Source organism: Meleagris gallopavo, chromosome 4 (assembly GCF_000146605.3).
Source record: "Meleagris gallopavo isolate NT-WF06-2002-E0010 breed Aviagen turkey brand Nicholas breeding stock chromosome 4, Turkey_5.1, whole genome shotgun sequence".
NCBI lineage: Eukaryota > Metazoa > Chordata > Aves > Galliformes > Phasianidae > Meleagris > Meleagris gallopavo.
The window spans coordinates 35,068,756-35,090,252 of NC_015014.2; the positions used below are offsets into that span (position 1 = coordinate 35,068,756).

General features: G+C 34.5%; 1 long non-coding RNA gene across 1 annotated transcript in view; it reads left to right on the forward strand.

Annotated features, from left to right (window-relative positions):
* Positions 1 to 10,658: 10,658 nt before the first annotated feature.
* LOC116216621 overlaps positions 10,659 to 21,497 on the forward strand; it is a 16,880-nt gene continuing 6,041 nt past the window's right edge. The window contains exons 1-4 of the long non-coding RNA XR_004159753.1: positions 10,659 to 11,104; positions 12,045 to 12,083; positions 14,301 to 14,436; positions 21,304 to 21,374. This is a non-coding gene — a long non-coding RNA (uncharacterized LOC116216621). The remainder of the gene's footprint in view (positions 11,105 to 12,044; positions 12,084 to 14,300; positions 14,437 to 21,303; positions 21,375 to 21,497) is intronic.

Consider the following 21,497-nt stretch of genomic DNA (forward strand, 5'->3'; position numbering starts at 1 on the left):
TCATTGACTAATGCTATTTCTCTGTCGTGATCAGATGACAGTGAAACAAGTGAAAGAATTACTGGTGAAAAATACCAATTCCATTTTTCTTTGTTGAAACATTTACTGATAATTGTTCTCTTCTTCCAACTAACTACTTCTTTTTTCAGTGCTGTACAACAGACAGTGGGAAATTCTTTCATGATCTCAGTGGGTAATCTGTTTCTTCCCTGACACATGATATGATTAAACTAAATACTGTAGAAAAAAAGATGAAAGTGTGGAGGCGATAAGGGAAGGACACAGGTTTTTTTTTTTACCCAGGTAAATCAATATAATCTGTCTAAGAGCATGCATCGCATATTTGTGAGTCCAGATTAGTAAAAAGCCTTGTTCTGTCTTGCAGTCAGATTGTTTTTGAGGCATGTGCTCTAAGCAAGGTGGACAGTTCTAAGAAAAATTTCATTGTGAATAGTTGGGACTTACTCCGGTCTTTCAGTACTGATCAACACTACAGATGGATGCGTCTCATTTTCTCTCTTATAGCCTTGTAAAGGGGAGAAAATTGGGGGGAAGGGCTTCTTACAACAATTTTTATGATCTAAACCAAATAATATATTCTTTTAGCATTAATTATTGTGACATATTTTTATAAACCATCTCTAGAAGATCCATTTTTTTTTTTCCTCTGGAGTAGCTTAAAGTATCAGAAAGAACAGAAGTCTGCTACTATGAGTGAATTATAAGGAAATTCTCTCTGAGACAATGGGCTGCACATATAAGGCTTCTGGCTGCTAAATTAGGAATATCCAGAATTGTCTGAATCCAGTGCTTCTGCATTTCCTCTTCCATTGTTCCTGGCAAAATGTTAGTCTTCCTACCTCATACTGTTATTGAATACACCAAAAGCTGACTGAAAAGGCAGCAAACATCAGATTCAGTCCTACTCACCCCTCCTAAGCAGTGGAAATATATAATTTACTTAAATGGATTCAATATTTCACCCTCCTTTTTTCTGTTACTGTTTCTTGTCTTCTACCTTTTTTGTGCATGTTGTTGAAAGTAGAACAATTAATATTTTTATTGTTATAATTTATTTTTGCAGAGCGGAGGGAATTTTAGCAAATATGCCTATGCTGAGGTAAAGAAAATGAATACAATGGTGAGGACAAAACACAAGAACATAGACCTTTATTAATAAATGTTTCTGTTTGTTCTCTGGTAAGTACAGCCTTACTAAATGGTAAGTAGTTTGTGTGGTGTTTTGGCCACAGCTCTCAACAACAGTGAGATCCCCAGAGTAGATGATAGCCTAAAATATGATTCAAGTGGTTGGCCTAAAATTCAACTTCGTAATGTAAGTGCACAGTGAAGATAATTGAGGAAAAATACAGGTTGTTGCTGCCTGACATCAACAATTGGTTTAGTCATCTGTAACATATTTCATTGCACATCCCTATAAACATCTGTTTTGCTTGCAGATTTCTCATTACTCTGCAGTAAAAAATCTTTCAACAAGCTCTGAAAACTAATACGTTACCACCAAATAATTTGTAGACCATTGGCTGAAAAACAGTGGTTCAGCTGATGCATTAGTTTCATCCTGCCTAGTATTCCATGTTATTGTTTTCCATTACTTATTAAAAGGTACATATATTTGAAATGAAGAACATCTTAAGCATTTAAAAATCTTTATCCAGTGATATATTGACATATCATGGGATTTACATGAGTCACTTGTTAAAATATGTCAGCTACTCATCCTGTTGTTTATAAACAGAGACTCTTCATCAGAAAGAGAGTTGAAAATGTTTCTTGAAGCAGACTTGTTAGCTTTGTAACAGATCAGATTTGTTCAGTATGGAAAGTAATTCAAAATAATAATAGAAGAGGAAGGCTGTAGATCCTCTTAAAGGACTATTTCTTCTTATTAAGTGTGAAGACTACAATCTCCTATTATACTGATATTCAGAATACACTAAAACATTTTTTTTGAAAGCAGCTTGCATTTTGCGCATTCTTCATAGTTGATAATGAAAAATAGTTTGTTTTTTTTATTATTTTCTTTTTGTCCAAGAAGACTTCTTAGTACACCACATTTTTTTTTGCTTGCAGCAAGTTTAAAAAAAAGGAAAGCACTGACAACTACTGTGAACTCTGACTGCTGGATTCAGAAGCACACTCCAAAAGATTTAAAAACTGGTATTCAGAAATGAAAATTCAGCATAACACTGTATTCTTGTTTGTGTATTCAACTGCTTAAATAGCAGAATCTTTTATTCACCATAAAGAAAATGTTCAACATTTGAGCTGATTTCTTTCAGTTAAGAGCGGTGCAAATCTTAATTAATTGAAACATTATTTATATTCATATTCTTGAAGTGTTTGAAAGACCCCAGTAGTATTTCAGCAGTTGAATTCAGAAGATTATCAGAGAATTTCTAAGGAATTTACACATTTTTTTAAAACACCATTTTGGTTATTACCCTTTTGAACAGGAACAGAGAGGTTGCTGCAAAAAATGAAAATGGCAGTGTGCAACTATATGAAGAAATATCAAAGTCATAACATGGAGTCTTTTAAGCAAGCCAAAACTTTTTATTAATACATGGAATTTTAAAAACAGGATGGAATATCTCTAACATGATATGGAATCACTTTTGCCACATTAATTAATTTGCCCCTGTGTCTTGTAAATCATTTCATGCCACAAATAATTGATTAGAGACTGAAGAAGAAATGAACAATTCATCCTGTGATTTAAAGGGAATTAATTCTTAATTAAGTTGGCTTACTTTGGATTTTCATCTTTAGGGAGAGTATGCTGCTAAGCTTTCACAATGCCTTCACTTAGTTTAATATTAGGGAAAGACTTCATAAGAGATTAAGGCACTCTTCACATTAGGGAGATCAGAATGAAGTAGCTGAATTTATGACTAAGAACTAGAACTCATCAGTGTAGAGGGATCTGGTGTCATCCACTTAAGTGATCTTCAATTTATGTCAAGAAGTGATGGAAAATTGAAAGTTCTATGTTTGCATAGGAAGCAGACAGTTAATCCAAAATTCTTTGTGTGATGATCCCTCCCTCTGATGTATTTTCCTAATATAGCTTTTATCTAGAATTTTGAGTAAGAATAGTGCAGTCCTTTGTCATTTAATTGCAGTATATTATAGGTACTTTTGTATAAGAATATTGAATGTTATTTCTAAATATTTCTATAACTATATATACTGTTTTAAAAGCTCTGCTTCCCTAAACCTTATAGTTCTTTTATGGTAATTCTTATACTGCCCTTGTGTTATTTGTTCAGAAATGGATATGTGTTTTCATGTTATTTTATAACATGGTGTGTAAACTGGATTAGTCTAGCTGATTATTATGAGAAGAATCTTCATTATTTCTAGGGACTGAATAATCAATTATTCTGCATAAATGCAATAACTGCTGAAAAAATATGCTCATGTATACAATACACATGTATAAGAACAGTTTGAATCATGCAAGTCAAAATATTTTATCTGAATTACCTAGACTACAACAGGCCATTACAAATGAGCTATTTAAAGGGTATTCAAAGACCTAAATGTTGAGAAGGCTTCTGGATGGGTTCTTCAAAAATGTGTAGATGTTTAAATTTCATTGTTTGGAAATCTGGCTCTTAATTTTTCATTGCTACAAAAATTGATTCATGCTTGCATTTTATTAAAAGCGTATAAAATTCTGAGTTTAGCAGTTTGTAACCGAACAGTAGTACTCTCAATTTAAAAAGTGCTTTTTTTTTTTTGCCTAAAAAGTAACTTAAAAATCTTTCACCAGTACCAACTCCTCATAAACAAAAAGGATAACTTAATCATCGAGGAGCACTGTGTTTTACAATGCTTAACTGTAAACTTTTCTCTTTTGTTAAATATGAGGAAGTGAAACAAATTTGTTAGGCAATGTTTAGGAATATCCTAAAGACTGATTAATAATAGAAAGGGAGCAACCTGACTCCCCTCTCCACCTCCCCATATCAGGAGGTTGGAACTAGGTGATCCTAATGATCCCTTCCAACCCAAATCATTCTATGATTCTATGATACACTTTGACAAGAGAATGTATTTGTTAGGAAACAGCAACAAGGAAGATGAAACTGGTTGCATGGCTAAGGATTTAGAAGGCATCATTGGAAAGAGTAATAATTCAAATTCATTCAAAATAAGTAACATAGAAAAACCACATTATAATTTTGGTAGAATTTTGGTACAGTTTAATTAATATCAGATGCTAAATCTATGTTTGAATCTTCTCTTTCATCATAAGTCCTAGCGTTCATGGTGAGTTATTAAAGTAATTGTGTATTTTCTCCTACTGCATGAGCTGTGATTTTGAGGACACCAGAAACCAGAGCAAAAGTAAACAGATAAATAGTCTGGTAGATGTTTGCAAAGGTAGCAAACAATGTTAATATGGGCTGTCCTGCAATTGAGGCACTTGCATTTGGCACATCTGAGTGAGCTATGGTGATTTTTTTACAATATTAATGTTTTAATTAGGTTTTAGCAGAAATGTGACAGTTAATCTTTGTTTAGGCATTGTAAGGATTCACTGATCCTGAAGAATTAGTATTTCAATATAATAGAAATATGGTAGGTGATAGGGTAGAAGTATGGGTAGTTATCTTGCTAATTGCTGCTTAGTGATGGATCTCTCTGACTACTAAACCTCATCAGACTGTAATTGAAGTAGAATAGCAAGTCTTAACAAAGAATCTAGGCTCTTAGGAAGTTGTTAACACTTATTTATAGCCATCGAGTAACAGCAAAATGGTCAAGTGAATCCAAGAGTCATCTTTTTCATCCATCTGAATATAATTTCCTGAGGACTCATGTTTTTAAGACTTCCTTACCTCACCAAAAGGGACAAGAAATTACAAGCTGTGTGACATGCGTGCCTGTGGATTAGGCACGTTTTGGATCAATCTATAGAGTGAAAACTCTGTAGAATATTTCAAAACAAATTTCTTCTTTACATTAATTTTAGTCTTGGAGATAGTCATGTCGTATTTGTATTTTATAGTAGGTGGGCTTTTTCAGAAATTGGGTCTCCATTTTTACTGCTGGAATATTTAAAAATCAATTGTGTTTTTATATGTGTTGATGAGATTATTGGGATGCTGTTCCTTCTCTAGTACATTTCAAAATTACTCAGTGCTATTACCTAACAGCCCAACGTATTTTAGTAAGTTACCTGATTAATTGCTTACAGTATTTGCAGAAGTCAGGAAATGAAGCATCATGGTCAGTTCTCATGATTTTATTGCAATGCTTTCAAAGACATGTAATTTAGATCATTTTCTGCTATTATGTTTTTAGGTCTTGCAGTTGTGAGGAAAAGGCAGGAGATGTGATTCAGAAGACTGACAGGAATAGAAAGCAAAGAATCATAGAACTAGCTCAATCAGGTTGCCAAGTGCCTGACCTTTAACGTCTCCAGGGGCAGGGCACCGACCACTTCTTTTGGAAACCTGTGCTAGTGCCTCACCAAACTTATTGTGATAAAAACTTCTTCCTTATAGTCAGCCTAAATCTCCCCCCTCTTTAAATTCAAAACCATTTTCACTTATCCTATTAAAAAAAAAACAAAAACAAAAACCACTATGTCCCCTTCTTTCTTCTAGCCCCCTTTAGATACTAAAAGGCCACTGTCACGTTTCCCCAAGCCTTCTCTTCTCCAAGCTGAGCAGCCCCAGCTCTCTCAGCCTGTTCCTGTGGGTAGGAATCAGGAAAGACTCAAAATAAATAAACACCTCAAGACAGTGGTAACACTTCTTAGGATCTATCTTGTAACTGTTCAGTATAAATAGCATTATGAAGATAGAAAACGAAGTCTGATTCAAGAGTTAGTTTTGTTCTTCATGTACATTAGGGTTTGTGTTTCTGTAATGGAATGCGAGAGTATTTGTTTTTTCAGTAAACACATCAGTTTAAAATTTTTTCATAAAACAACTTTCACTCATGGCTATTCTTGAAGATTAGTTGGTCATGAGGCAAAAAAAAATAACAATAATTAAAAAGAAAAGGACAATGTTAAAGGAAAAAAATGGAAAAACCCTGATCTAAAAAAAAAAAAAAAATAGAGAAAGCTATTTTATCTTTCTGCTGTACATGCATATTGTCCTCTTGACTAAGTTTTTATGCATCTTTTACTGTGTTTCTGTTCATTAGTGTCTCCAGACAGAGGTAGTTTAGCTTTTAATTAAAATACAATTTTCAGGTTTTTTACTGTGTTAATGAGACAGCAAAAATGATTTCATTGAAAGAGGAACAGATATGTAGGCCTTACAGCAGTGCAAGTTAGAGCCTCATTAGTTGCTAATTATGCAGAACATTGTATATAAATAGAGCTGTTATGGCATTAAAAAAAAAAGCCTCAATGCATTACCTAAAGACATAAAATGTTTACAGTCTGTTCTGAGTATGGTATAATGTCTTAGTGAAGTAATTAATGGCATATTTAACAGTGACACTATCACAATCACAATTCCTTTGCCAGGTACGTGTTGAGGGCAAACGAATGTTAAAAAAAAAAAAAAAAGTCTTTGAGAAGTAGGTTATTTGTTCACTAATAAATATGAGAGTATTAGAAGATAAAGGAGGAACACATGATTTATTTGTAAGTTGGAATAATGTCTCTTTCTGACAAGGGTGGAGTGCATAGTATTTTTATTTTCTGTTTTTCCAAAATTACGAGTGAGATGCCAGAAGTCCAAACTGTCACTTCCAAAAAGAGCAGATTCCTGAGCACTGAGGTCCCTCTTCTGATAACTAAGGTGGAAAGGGTTTTGGAAATCTTGTTTTTAGATATAAAAATAACAAACAGGACCAATTATACAAACAAGGTGAAAAAAAGAATTTTTTATTTGACTGTAAGGGCCCAGGTAATTAGGCATATTGAAAATAATACTCTTATAGCAAATTAAAAATGTTTCTTATATGTTGAAATTTAAACTCTATTTTCACTCTGATTAACGAGAACTGCATATGCAGCTTTTCAGTTAATTATTATAAATAATAAACATCATTATGCTTCCATAAAGTGATTCTTCATACTAAGAATAAAGGAGTAAACAGAAAGAATAAGTTCAGCTGCTTGGTCTCAGTGCCACAGCAGCCTTGGTAGGGGAATGGCTAAAGGAGAACATTACATTTGGGAAAACATACTGGCTATGAAACCAGTCTAGCAGATCAGAAATAATTTGGTTTTCGGTAGAAAAAATATTGTGAAAAGCTGGAGAAGGTGAGGAGGCAGATGAGGAAGTGTTTATGCAAATAAGAAAGTCCTTGAAAATGATCTGAGCATTACTCATGATGATTTCACTCACTGTTGTATTGACTAGCAACCGCAGAGCCACAGAATCAATTATAAGTTTAAAAATACAAAAAGCTATTTCCTTGATCAATTTGTTCAGCAGTCAAAAAGTTAGAGTTTGTTCTGGGTAAATATTTTGGAATGATGATTAAGTGAGAAAGCGGTTAATGTCTTGCTGTTGGTAGGTAAATTTGAATGATTTTGCAATTAATTCTATGCTTTATTTCACATGTGTGACACTTGGTGAAATAATCTAGAATTATGGAAAATAAAGCATCTGTATATGCAGCACTGCATGTACTAATGACATCATCAGCTATATTGGGAGGAAGAGTTAATGTCTTGCCAGACTGTATTTTGGCAGATAGACAATGGAGCTATTTATTACTTGTGGGTGAGGATTTTTTTTAGCTCATTGGTGAAATTAATGTTGTCTTCATAAATAGTCTAGGTCAGCCACAGATGAAGCCTTGAGATACCTGTTACATTGTGGATGCAGTCAAAGAAATGACAATGCCAGCCTTGCAGATAACTCACCAATTTTCTTAGTTTCTAACTGGCAGATGTGTGTGCATCTGTGTATATCTGTATTGATTATTTTTCCTGATCACTGAGTCCTAAACTTTTTATTACTTTTGTCAGCATGAATGCCAAACCCTGGCTGGGATAATGCTTCTTCTAAAGAATGAATAGAGTTAGTACAAATTTGCTGAAGAATCAATATGTATTAAAAGCAAAGGTAATCAATTATGTATAACAAACTTGCCCATAAAAATTGGTAGCACACTTCCTGTACTGGAAGTATTGAGCCCATTAAAAGAAGTACTTTCCAAAATGCTTTCAACCTTTGCTAAAGGACTTTTCTCTTGCTATATGACTATGCAGAGAAGTGATCTTAGGCCAGCTATGGATCTAGAACAAACTAGCAAATATTTGTGGCTGCTCATAGATACGTTGCCTCTAGTAAGATAATACAGTCTATCTTAGTAGATCTTACATCCTACTTCCATGTTTTGTCTTTCTTGGAGGAAGAGAATGCCTGTAGCATGGTGCAAATTGTGTACTTTTAGTATAATTTTTGTCTACATTGAAGTAACTTGTTCATCTAGCCATGATCATGGTTCAGTTCAGATGTGCCTGGGTTGTGGCAATTAATAGACTATGTATTTCCTTATCATAAGTAATCTAGTTGCCTCTAGGTAATTTCTGGGTGCAATGTCTTTAGCTGAACGAAACTGTAAATTACAGTCAATTCAGATTCCTTGTAAAACCCTCAAATTTGGTGCATTCAAATAGAAATTTATTCAGTAGAAACTCGTGAACTTTTTAGCAGTGCAGCTCTGAGTCACCAGTGTACAGCAGTCCACTGGTCATCTGAAAATCAGTATTTATTGCTATTTTCAGCTAAGTATTTTGAAATACTTTGTGTTAAGAGGTGCCGTGGTATGTAGACATCTGCCTGTGTCATCTTATACAAGAGGAAAGCTACAAAGCTAATGCAAATCCTACTTTCTATTCTGCTCTGCCTATCTCAGAAAGGCAAGCATGTTCTGTTCTGCAAGTCATCCATCCTTAATCTAGCTTTTTGTTTAACAGCTGCAATCATCTTTTGGTCAGTCTGTTTCTTTGGCAGATGCTGTACACCAGGCAGGCAGACTCTGCACAATATGCTGCTCATGGTTTCAGGGTTTAAGCTGCTTAGGCTTCAGTCCACAGCTGTCTTCCACCTTCATTCTTCCCTACGTACAACAGGCCTGCATTCTTCTTCTCCATCCTCTGGCAGTGAGACGTGGCCAAAATGTTCCATTTGTGTTTTGCAATATGCTGTTGGTAGTGGTGGTTGCTATAATTTACATAACTTACTTTTGCAGACCTGAGATGAAGCTGGGGAAGAGTTTCACAAATAGCCACTGCAGAACAGCTGAAAAGGGTTGCATAGAAGTCCTTTCTTTACTGACCATAAAGTATGGCCATAGAAAGCAAGGGTCCATGTTTGGGGAGAGCTTCAACATAAACATTACTCTGGATATTAAAAAAGTTTATATTTGAAATTAATTATCAGTGTGGCAAGTGAGTGACTCAGAAACTTTCCAGATATAAAAATAATTCCTATACAGTATAATGCAGTTGCATTCCTAACTTTCAAAATGGCGGTTTCTATCTGTGCTGTATAAATATAAATCGAAATACAGCAGAATTAGATTATTGGCTGACTGTGTAGCAGAATATAAGGAAATAAGTCTTCATTTCCTCATCCACTATGTTTTGTGGAGAAAACAGATGATGGATTCAATGTTCTTAGTATAGAATATAAAGTAAAAGTGTGGCTAGTGAAGAATCTTTCTAGGAAAAATAGAGAACCCTGTATGGATAGATACAAGTCAAGATGAAATAAAGAAACTAAGAGTAGTGCTTACTAGGGAGTTGGGGATCCCTCCTACTAGTATGTCTATAATCATTGTTAGAATATGAGCACAGAACTTCTTAGGTAGTAAAATACATCTACAAAGCTAATCCACACGAGCTTTCACAATAGATCTCATTGAAGGGACTGGTAGGAACAGATGAATCCTTAATGCATTAATTACTTCATTCTCTTTCTAATTTTTTTTTTTTTTGTCTTTTACTTCATTTGTTTCTTTTATCTTATAAATTTCCTCTACTGAACCAACTGTTTTCACCTTTTTTCTTTTTTTTTTAATTTATTTTCTTCTAGCAAATAAATTGTAATAGAGCCTAGGCACATGGTCCACAAAGCAGTTGTATTCATTATAAGGAATATTACCAGCTGTTTAAATTGAGAGACAGTGTTGGAGAATTGCATGGCTTGGGACTGGTTTTCTAAGAGATGTGCAGAAGGAAAATATTCAGAAAGTGAGAGAAGATATAGAAGCATCCTTCGCGTAATGGTAGTACTGATTCTGTTTGTTGCCCACCTCCAGGAATCCGGGCCTCATTTTCCCTTTCTGAGATGTTTGGGGACTGATGTCTCTAGTATACTAGAGGAGGAGGTCTCATTAAAAACAGACTTCATTCAGCATCTGGCTTGCAAGTTTCAGTTCTCTTTTCTCAAGTTGATGATACTTTTGCTCATCACTGTGCTTTAGCTACTTTGTACTTGAGGCCTTTTCTCTTCTTCTTCCTCATTAACTTAACAGACAATTTTAACCAAGAAAAGAGAAGATAGCTATCTTGTGCTTTCATGAAAATCCATGACTGAGAAGTGGAGGGATGGCTAATGTATGGCTCACTGAGAAGAAGCACACACAGTGCAAATTTAAAATTCAAAGCCCATCTATTCCAAGGGCACTTGCCAGCCCATAAGTATTAGCAGTAGCCAGTGCCCTCCTGCTTCCTCCAGTCCCTTTAACCAGTGAAAGATTGGGAAGGTAGCTGGAAGTAACCGGAGACTGGAAAAAGCACTGAAGGTCTCTCGCTTACCATGGGGAGATCGTGGGAAAGATACGGAGAAGGAGAAGTAGGGAATACTGCAGTGGAAGGAAAACATCACAAAAGAAACAGGACAAATGAAATTTGTGCCGCGGGAGACTACATAGTTGTTTCATTAGCTGGATAGTATTGCTGCATCAAATATTTGACAAAAAGATGTGACAAAACTTTTTGGTTTTAAATCCAATGTGTTCTCATCTTCTGCACCAAACCAATTATTCTTTTTTTTTTCTAGCTTGCTGTTTGTATGACAAACTCTGAATTACTGTATGCATGGCAGTGATGGCCACAGGGAGATGGTGGGGCAGATCTCCATAAACAGTAAGGAAAAGTCTCTGCGTTGTTTTTCCGTATTCCTATCTTTCTTTATCAGAGTGTCCTGCTGTTTGGACATAAGACTAGAGGGCGTAAGATTCAAGGACTAGAGAGGGCTAGCAAACTTCACTAAATCATATATGCTAGAAAATTTTGATGAATACAAATAATTATGTTTTATTTAAAGCATTCAGTTCTATTAATCTCAAGGAAAAAAATTTTGGTCAAAAATTTTTTGAATTTGGTTGAAAATTATTCCTCCTAAGATTTTGAAACCTGATTACTTTCTTATTTATATGCTTATACAACCTCTGGCTTTCCTTTGAGCCCTGATCATGGGAGCTAGAGATACGTTCCTGACACTGAAAGAGCTGAAGTCCTTACTCCCATCCCACGACGTAATGTGTGAGCTCTGTGTCACAAGACACAGAGTAGCTGTAGGATGAGGCTACTGTCAAAATACAGCTATTTCCAAATGGCAGTAGCCTCCAAAGAGCTGCAGGAGGCCTCAGGTTGACCTGCTCTGCAGGCTGCCGTCTGCGTATTGTGTTCATTGCCCTTGCAGCACATGCTTTACAACCGTTTGCTGGCTTTTGGGAATAACTGGCAGGATCTTTTCTAGTTGTCCCATCACTATATATATTAAATTTTTTAACTAAATTGTGAAGTATGATAGTTTCAGTGGTTTAGTTCAACGATAGCAATTAGAAAGTGATAGGGTATTATAATAAGGATATAATAATTATTACCAATAAGACACAGTATTCAATAATTAATGGCAATGAAATAGTGTCTAGTTCAATCAGAGTGTTACAGGGACTTCCACAATCCCTTTTTGAACTTGAAATTGAGTTTCCTTGTTAGCTGTATGGTGTTACAACATAAATAGTCAGTAGAAGAATGAGATGGCATCTGTTAACTTGTGTTTTTCCTTTTTCTTTACCAGGCAGGAGAAGCATCCTCACAATCCTTAATTGCCTAGAGAGTAAGAACATTTTTTTTGTCCTGGCTTTTCTTTTTTTCTTTCTGAAACCATTAAGGAGAGTCTTGTATTACCAAATACATGCAACTAATCTATTTTACGGTTATTTAAATCTGATCTTTGGAAACGCTTTCTGCAGAGGTTTTGATATTATTCGTTTTCATTATGAAATAAATAACCTGTATGATGGAGTATTTATTAATGGAAATTATTTCATGTATTGGATCGATGATGGAATCAGCTAGTGGGGAAAAAAAAAGCTCTGGTAGATTAATCTTGATTAGCAAATTTATGGATCAGAATGGTTTGGGTGATGGTAATGCATTGGGACAAATCTTTATTTTTATAGCTACTTTTTAATTGAAAAAATGACTCAGGTTATAATTCAAAGACTCTTCTCTATTTCTTCATTAATTCACATATTTATTAAGAAAAATATGCCACTGCTAAATGTCTATGAAAAACATTGAATTAATTCTAGGTGATTCTAATAATGATGAAAAATTAAGATCCTACTGTTCAGCCTAATGTACTGCTTTTAAATGATAATTTTTATAATATAATGAAGGAAACACTGGATATTCTTGCAAAAAAGTTATGGACAATGCTCTTTTCAGTACCATGCATATAATATCTCCTTTTTTTTTAATTTATTATCACATGTAAATGATTCAAAAAAGTCATAGATTGATAAGAAGTGCTAGTTCATATAAGATACCTCAGTATTCTTAGATATTATTCTGATATTTTTATTTACTCTTCGTATGTGAAAACTTTCAGCTTAGTAAATATAAGCATTTCTGTTCCTATGAAGCAGACTTTTTAAAAACTATAAAATTATAAAAGATTAATAAAGACTTTGCTGTGTAACTTATACCATGAAGGCCGTGTGATGTGTCAATAAACCTATGCAGTAAAGGTTTACTCATATCCACTTTTTTGTTATATGTAAATGTGTGCAGAATTAAAACTTCTGAGATATTCCTATTCCTCATAGGAGAAACCATATTTCTTTAGATAATTTTGTACCACATTTTGTCATTTGTAGACACTCCTTCAAACTCTGAATTCGTTAAGTCAAATTAGAAGCTTCAGTTTTATTCTAGGATTTTCAACAAGTTTCTGTCATGAAGGTGAGATAAATATGAAATCATTTATATGGTTTTATGTTAATTGTTTATGTTAGTCTTTGCAGTGGCATTCACAAATGCTTGATTACAGTGATTACAGTGACAAAAAGAACTTGTTGGGAAGCCTACATGTGTGGAAAATTGTCTGATATAAAAGTGCTGATACAAAACCACTTACTGCTTTCAGTTTTCTCTGCTGCACCATCGTTTTAGTGCTCTTGTCTTGACTCCATTTAATTTCTGTGACAGGATATCTATTTCACTTGTGAGTTACATAGAAAAACTGAGATAGTACTAATAACATCCAGAGATGTTCTTCTGAAATAGAGAAAATATTCCAAAACAGGAACATTTAAGAATTAAAAGTAAAATGTGAGCTTACCTGGTGTGAAATGCTGTTAAGCTTGTAAATTCTACTAAGTCAATGGAGATCTCTTTTGTGTTATAGAGAGTATTTGGTTCATTTTTAAAATTAATTCCAGTTAGGCACTGACAGCTGTCTAGGTGATTGAAAACTGTTTACCTGAATTCTCAAATCTTTGTCCAAGGAGCAGAATTACATTTGTTAGGCAATTCATTAAACATAGTGATTACGATTGTTTAGATGATGAAATGCATTTGAAGCAGGTTAAAGTCAGCCCTAGAGATATAAGTGGTTAAGAGTTTAAACCCATATATCAATACATAAGTAAGCATATTGTCTTTGGGAATTCCAGGGCATGTTTCAGAAATGCTTCCAAAATTACAGAATAATAAGAACTAACGTGCATCATCTTACAAAAATCCAGGCCTTGCTTAAATTTGTCCAAAATATTTCTCAAAATATCCATTTCTTCACATCTTTTTTTTAACCTCAGAATACTCTTATTCCTGTAATTTTCTCCTCTCCTCTGTGAAATAAACATAAAACATAACAGCAGGTGAGGAGAAAAATATCCTGTGTTTTGTATCATGTTGTTAGTTTGTAAAGAAGAATTTTGTAGTGTGTGACAGTGTGGTGTCCTATATAGCTAGAAGTCAACAGAAATGTCCAATAAGTTCTATGGCCCATAGAAGTTATGGTGCAGTTCATACTGACTCTGATTTGCAGGCACTGAGGAACAAGACAAAGGCAGAGGCCTATTACTGGATATTACAGAGAACTTCTGATGTTATCCTCAAATGCGGACTCACCTGCAGCTTCATTCACATCACTGCTGGAGCACATGGTCCTCAGTGCAGAATTAGTAAGTCCCTGAGTTTTACTGTCATTTATACTGCAACATGGTTATAGCATTGTTTATTTTAGAGCGATTCTGCAGGATTCACATACAATTCATGTAATCTCAAAATACTCAAAAATCTCTGTCTTTGAGTGTTTTTTTTGCTTTTTACAGTTTACCTGGAATGTCAATAATCTTAAGAGAATATCATGCCTTTTTGTTAAAACAGTGAAAGAGGGACATAAGAGCTAGTTCTTTAATGTTTCAAGCATTAAACACTTAGGATTCTTTTGTTAAGTGAAAAGAGAGACAATCTCAGACTGGTCAAAACAGCTGATAAACTTTTATGCCCTTCTTTTCAATGCCATAGGATCACACCTATTTTATCAAACTGATGAGACAGCCTCGTGACCCTCCCTGATGAGATATAGTAGTGTTTCTAGACCTGATTTCCTGGACAGTGATGTAATAGCAAAGTATAAGTATATTGTTAGTTGATAGTTTGGTTTTACCAAAAATAGTCCAAAAGAAGGAAGGTACCACAGAGACTTTCTTTTAGCAGCTGGGATTATTAATGCAGATGTTATTGCATAACTGCTGTATAGATTTTTCCCAGATCCTTCGTTTCATTTTTATTTTTATTTTTTTCCTAGAATTCATGAAAAAGTGAACACAGTAAACTTAGGGAAGAACGTAAATTCCAAGTGGATGTTAGCTGTCATCCTGATGTGAAAAGACATCAATGATATAAGAACTTATTTGAACAAAAATGAGGCAATAGTTAGAAATGTATTTTTTGCAAGTAGCTACAGAGAATTCTGAAACATGGTTGTTCTCTTCATCATGTACCTCTGTGATGATCCTGATAGAATAATAGCTCTGAGTTTTCATACTCTATTTACTTCATCAGTAGAACAAAATTTCTACAGAAGAGATGAACAAGATGAGGCAGCTTGCGAGATTTAACCTACTTTCTTTACATAGGTACGATAATGTGAAAACAATCCTCATATTTTTACTGTGAATACTAACATTTTTATCTACATACCAAAGATGTGAAAGGAATAACAAAGAATTCGTATTTGTTATCCAGATCTACTTTCTAGAGCACAAATTGATAATCTGTTCTCTATTTTGTTTATTAAAACGAGTAAATCCCTTGACTTAAATGAATTGATACCTGTGAAAATGTAATGTAGATGAAAGCAAGGTTAAGCATCCAGATGCTGAAAGTATGGACACTTAGAGCACCTATAGCATGTTGAAAAAGTGTTTAGGTCTTTGTAGCAACAGAAATTGCTTACCTGGCAAGATCTGGGTATGTGAAATATCCTCCTTTACTCTAATTTTTGTAGTGAATGTTTAATATTCTTGTCTGATAGACAGTAGTGTAATGCCCCTCATTCAGTCTTGTATTATTAATGGCCTCATTATTCAAGTTAAATATTTTGAGAATCAGTGCAAAAACACTGAATACTGTGGAAGTACTCCACTCCAAGATGTGGGTGCCTACTTATCCAACAGCACATGAATGCCTGAATTTATGTGATGAACAGGTTCCTGAACTAGGAATTAATTTGGATTTATTTGTTTTATTTCTGGGGGGAGAGGAGATTGCTAAATTTTTCCTACCTATATGCCTGAAAAGTCCTACTGAGTTCATTTTATTGCAGATGTTTTTTCTCAGGCAGTTTCCTCACAAACCCGTAACTGGCTCACGTGCTTTTTTCCATAAAGATTATCCTGGTAGTTGAAAACAGTTGGAGAATAGCATTCAGACTGGGGAACTTTACTTAATCGTTGTTCTTAATGCAGTTAATATCTGAAAAGTATCCCTCTATACTGGCAATAAAAAACAGTGAAGGTTAAAAGAAACACTGTAAAAAAATAAAATTGTTATATAAGGTGCCAGGGACATATAACAAATCTAATACTTAATAGATCTCAGAAAGTTTCTATTTTCAAAAGAGAAAAGCAAAACTGTATGTGATAAGCTACAGTGACTTTCCTTAGTCTATAAGGAAGATAAAATCCCAGGAAACACGCTTTTTTTTGGTTGGATAAAAGAATGCTTAGTGGAACCATTTAACATGGTACTAAAAGGAAGTTAGTAATTACTCTTGGGTAAAATGACAAGATCTGTTGCACTGCAGAAACATGGGTGAAACTGTGTACAATTCATAATGAAAGATAATCCAGAAATTAAAGTGGAAGGCCAAAATGAGAGTAAAGTTGTTATCTAGTTTTAGTAAAAAGAAATACAACTGGAAGAAAAGTTAACTGCAAAGCACAACAAATATATGTAAGCACATGTTAATAAGCTTCTCTGAATTTCTTCATTTTGTAAGCATTCATTATACTCTCCATCTTCAGCTGGAGAAAAAACTGAAAAACAGAGTATATAGTCCCCTGAATGACAGTTCTGATAAGCCATAGTGACAGCCTGGCTTGTGTAAGCAGGAAACGAAGGGAGCAGAACTGCAGCCATTTTCATATTCTCTGAAGGAAATTAATCACATCTCCAGAAATATCAAAGACTGAAGCAGTAACTTGAATAGAGGATTTTTGTAGCACTCATCAAGTGTGATAATGTAAAAAAAATGAGCTAATCTATTAAAGTACTGTACTCATTCCTACTAGTAACTACATTCTGGGGAAAGGCATGCCACACACTGCAGCCTACAACTACTTAGCAGTTGGAAAATGCTTTTATTCCAAAACAGTGTCTCCTCTACATGCTGTGACATACATAGGAGTGTGTCATACATGGAAGACTTCTTCTGCCTTATGAGCCATATATATATGGTATATGGTTGTATATGTATATAAAAGCCTTATATATATATAACCATATAAATACATGATTAAATGTGCTGCTCTCTAAATGGGAGTAACGTCAGGATTCCAGCCCAAGAGTAAAAAATTTAATCTCAAAAGCACATTATGCAATGCTTTAGCAAAAAGTGAGTCTTTCCTCCTAAACATTTGAAACAAGTGTGCAGCTTTTGATTGTTTTCATCATATCTACCTAGGCTATGCTGAAAACATTTGATTATTTCTATATTCTAAAATAATGAGCGTATTTGTTTCTGCTGACTGGGTCACCTATAAATCAATTGTCATGGCATACTTTCCAGTGGACTGCAGGTATATCACTGACTCAAACTTTTTGTCAAAGTTCTTGATTCTTGTAAGCAAAAGTAACAATAGAAAGAAAAGAAACAAAAGCCTACCAAACGACAGTAGAGAGATACTATCTCTGAGATTGGAAAAAAAAAAAAAAATTCCTATGAAATATACCTAGATGTTTTGATTATTAATTGCAATCTTTAGTTAGTTAATTCTTGGGTGCCCTTGAAACAAGGTAAATGAGATTGTGATTGATAAATAGCCTTGAGATAGAAAGTAGATGAAGCCTATTTTCAGTTTCATTTTTGGTGGTGCCATGTATTAAGGGAAAGACTGTGAATCCAAGAAGACTTTGCCCAATTAAGGAACTGGGGATCAGCTTAGAGAATATACAGAAATCTAAATGCTTTACATGAAAAAAAGTTTAGTTGGTACAACAAAGCTATGCCATGCTTAATAAAGGATTTGAATTTAAATAGCTTTCATTTATAACACATACAACCTTTTTTCAAATATAAAATCATAGTGCTTTTTTTCTCTAAACTTTACTGGGGTTAAATGCATTATGATAAAGTTAATAGTGCTTTCTGTAGTGATATATTATCTGAACTCCATCCCGTTTTTTTTTGGGGGGGGGGGGGATATGGGTTATCTATGTCTTCCCAGTTCTCCTTTTTTCATCTTCTGAATTTGTGAGTTGATAGTACTATTTAATGATGCTGGCAGTTGCTTCTGTTTTAGTTAGAAATAATGCTTGATATAATTGGTTTTAATATGTATTATGAACTCCCATTTGAGTTCACTGTACTTAGGTTGTCCCTAAATGTTTCTAACTTTCATTTAAACACGGAATTGTAAATGCATGGGTATTGGCTTGTAAACTTTCTTCAAAAGAGAAAAAAATGTACATATGACAGGTAGAATAACAGAAGCTTCAAAGCCAGCAATCCTATCTCAGTCTTCATTTTTAAGCAGTTATTTGACAGTCATCAGTTAGAATGGTTTACATTAATGTGGCACGCTGATTACATTATTCGCTCCTCCCTCCAGGATTTCTGTTTATATTGTAGGTATTGCTTCTTTCAAGCTTGAGTTTATTGTGTTGTGCTGTGTTTTATGTGTCAATAAAACAGGGGAATGTGGACTATAATGTGACCTTTTTTTTTATATATTACAGCACATCAAATACTTTTCCACTGCCTGCACAAAGCACACAGAGTACTGGACTGTATTTATTTCAGCATGATTTTTATGGATCTATGGGATACTTTCTTTGGCACTGTATGGCTGACTCTTTAAGCTAGTATGGGTTAGGACATCATAAAGCTTTATCACAGAAGAGTATTAATTTATCTCAGATGGCATCCTTTCAATTTGAGCTTAATGTACACACAGGGATCTATTTTGAAGTCTGGAAGGCAGTTTCAGTAGCAACCAACGGAGTTCTTTGGGTAGGCACAAAGCCACAGTCAAGCCCAGGCAGCACTTTGAATCAAGCTGTTGTTTTGCAAGGAGTTAATTAAAGGGTTCTTCTGCATAGCTGGATATCTTGAGTGAAATATTGTATGCATTTAAACTTTGTAACTTGAGACTGGACTCCTATTACTGTGTGTTTAAAGTTTATTTGAATATTCTCCATCTAAAACAGTCACAGTAATCTTGGGACGGCTAAATAGGTAAAACAAAGCTGATAAACTGTCTTCATAGATACGTTATTCTGTTGTTGAGTAGCCATGTATGCAAGAGAGAAAAAATAAAGTATTTGTATTCAGTTCAGAACAGTGTGAAAGCTTTTGAAGTAGTTCCCATCCATAAATCACACATGCTGTAGTGTTGCCTGCAATGTTGCAGGGAATGGACTGGAGAAATAGTCAGTTGAACACAGCTGTAAAAAGGAGTTGCTAAAGCATATAACAATGTAGCCACTGGGATCAATTTTTATCATGCTCAGTGACTCAAAGATACTCAATAAGTCATTAACAAGATTAATGAACTCTAATAAAAAATGTAAGATCCTGTTTCATATTTTATTCAGCTCACTGCAGCTTAAAATTGCATTTTACGATTTTATTAAACATATTACTTAATTTTTCTCAAATTGATCATTTTATTTAAGTTAAAATATATATATTTTTTTTTCCACAGAGAAATAAGATTCTTTTAAAAAGTCTTTATACAGTAAAGTACCTTTATACCATAAATAGTTATCTAATCAATAGGCTCAAGTCTGGTCTATTGTAGCGTAAGACTTAGAGTGAGGCTTTGAGACTGCATGAGTGCATAATTGCACTACTTTACCGGGTGTCTGGAGTATAAGGAGTGTTATATCCCAGTCATATATCACCTAGTGAAGATTATTTCTTTTGGTGACTCATACATCGGTGAAGCCCTGCTAAATCTTTATCTAATCACTCTTTGCCCTTCTGTTCAAGAGGAAAAGAGCCTTAGGAACGTCTGCAGAGATCTCTTCCAACCCTTATGATTCTGTGTAGGATCACCTGGACAAGTTGTGCTGAAGGTGATGTTAAGTTGGCTTTCCTTCAGTAGGAAGCTGGTTTTCCTCATCAGAATATGCCTAGCTGTGTTTCCATGAATATCCCTCTACAGTACAGTATCCTCTCATTGGCATTAGGGTCACTGGGACATTCACAAGAAACACAAACCCCTGTGCCAGATTCTGCTATAGCTTATAACACACTGCTGTCTTTCATAATTGCACTCAGTGGCCACAGCAGACTTCTTGACCCTACGCTCTACCTCACAAGTAAATGGCTTCAAACTTGTTGAAGATACTGCAGATACAATTTATAGGAGAATATTTCTTGCTCTTGCTGACAGCTGTGGGATTCCTAAACTGACAGAAATAAATTACTCTTTGCCAGTGATTAAGACTGAAGGAGACTTAATAACCATCTTTTTGCATCTGGCTTTAGTTGCATCTAGTCCTATTTTACCTTATCTATATAATTTAAGGATTATATCTGAGAAGCTGCTTGTCTTTCATATCCTTCTTAGTGAAAAATTTCTATTGTGGATTTTTTTTGGCCTTCCCACTTTCACGTGTATTCATAGTATGCCATCTCTAAATACTCTAGTTCTTAAAAACAAAACAAAAAGACCCAAAAATAAGTACTAGTGGTAAAACTTAGTGGGCAAAGTGGCCTTTCCTTCAAAAAGTGGTTTTTAATTAATGCACTTGCACTTCGTGACTGACTTTCAGTTGACATACGCTTTTACGCTCCTCTGTGATTCTTCTGAGCAAACCCACCCCAGAGAAAGTGATCAGTGTCACAAGAAAGTTGGTTACCATTCATTTCTCCTTATGTACAAGTTCTACTTAATTAATAACTACCTTGAGTCTTCCTTTATAAAGCTTTGCTGTGGGGACTAGATCTGAGTGTATTTTTATGATTTAAAAGTTAATTTAAAGACATATTGGATGTCACACAGTATGAGAACAAAGCTTGTTTTTTGATTCTTATATCCTAGATTGATTGTTTTAATAATATTTCCTAATAAACAGTGTGTTTTATTCCTGTGGGCTTGCAGGATAGAGAGTAAAAAGTTCCAGTTCATAACTTTGTAGCTTTGAATTAGCAAAAGTTATGAGATCTATGCCATGCAGTTATTTGAAAAATGTCTCCAGTATACTCAAATATATATTCTTACAAAGTATAAGTGAGCTTGCAAATGTAGTTATCAAATAGATTCTGGGTATTTATTTAGATGAGATCTTCTGTTTTTCCATTCTTTTGTCCATAGATGCTGCGGTCATGGGGCACTACTTCAGGAAAGCCATCTTGGTTTGAGGAATTCCACCTATTTCCTCCATTGTGAGTTAACCTAAATATTTGATTCATAGAAAAATCTCTACCCTCTCTCTTCTCCCCTCCCAGTTTTTTTCTTTTCAGAGCACTTACAGTATCCATCTCAGTTCTACTTGTCTTACCTGGGAG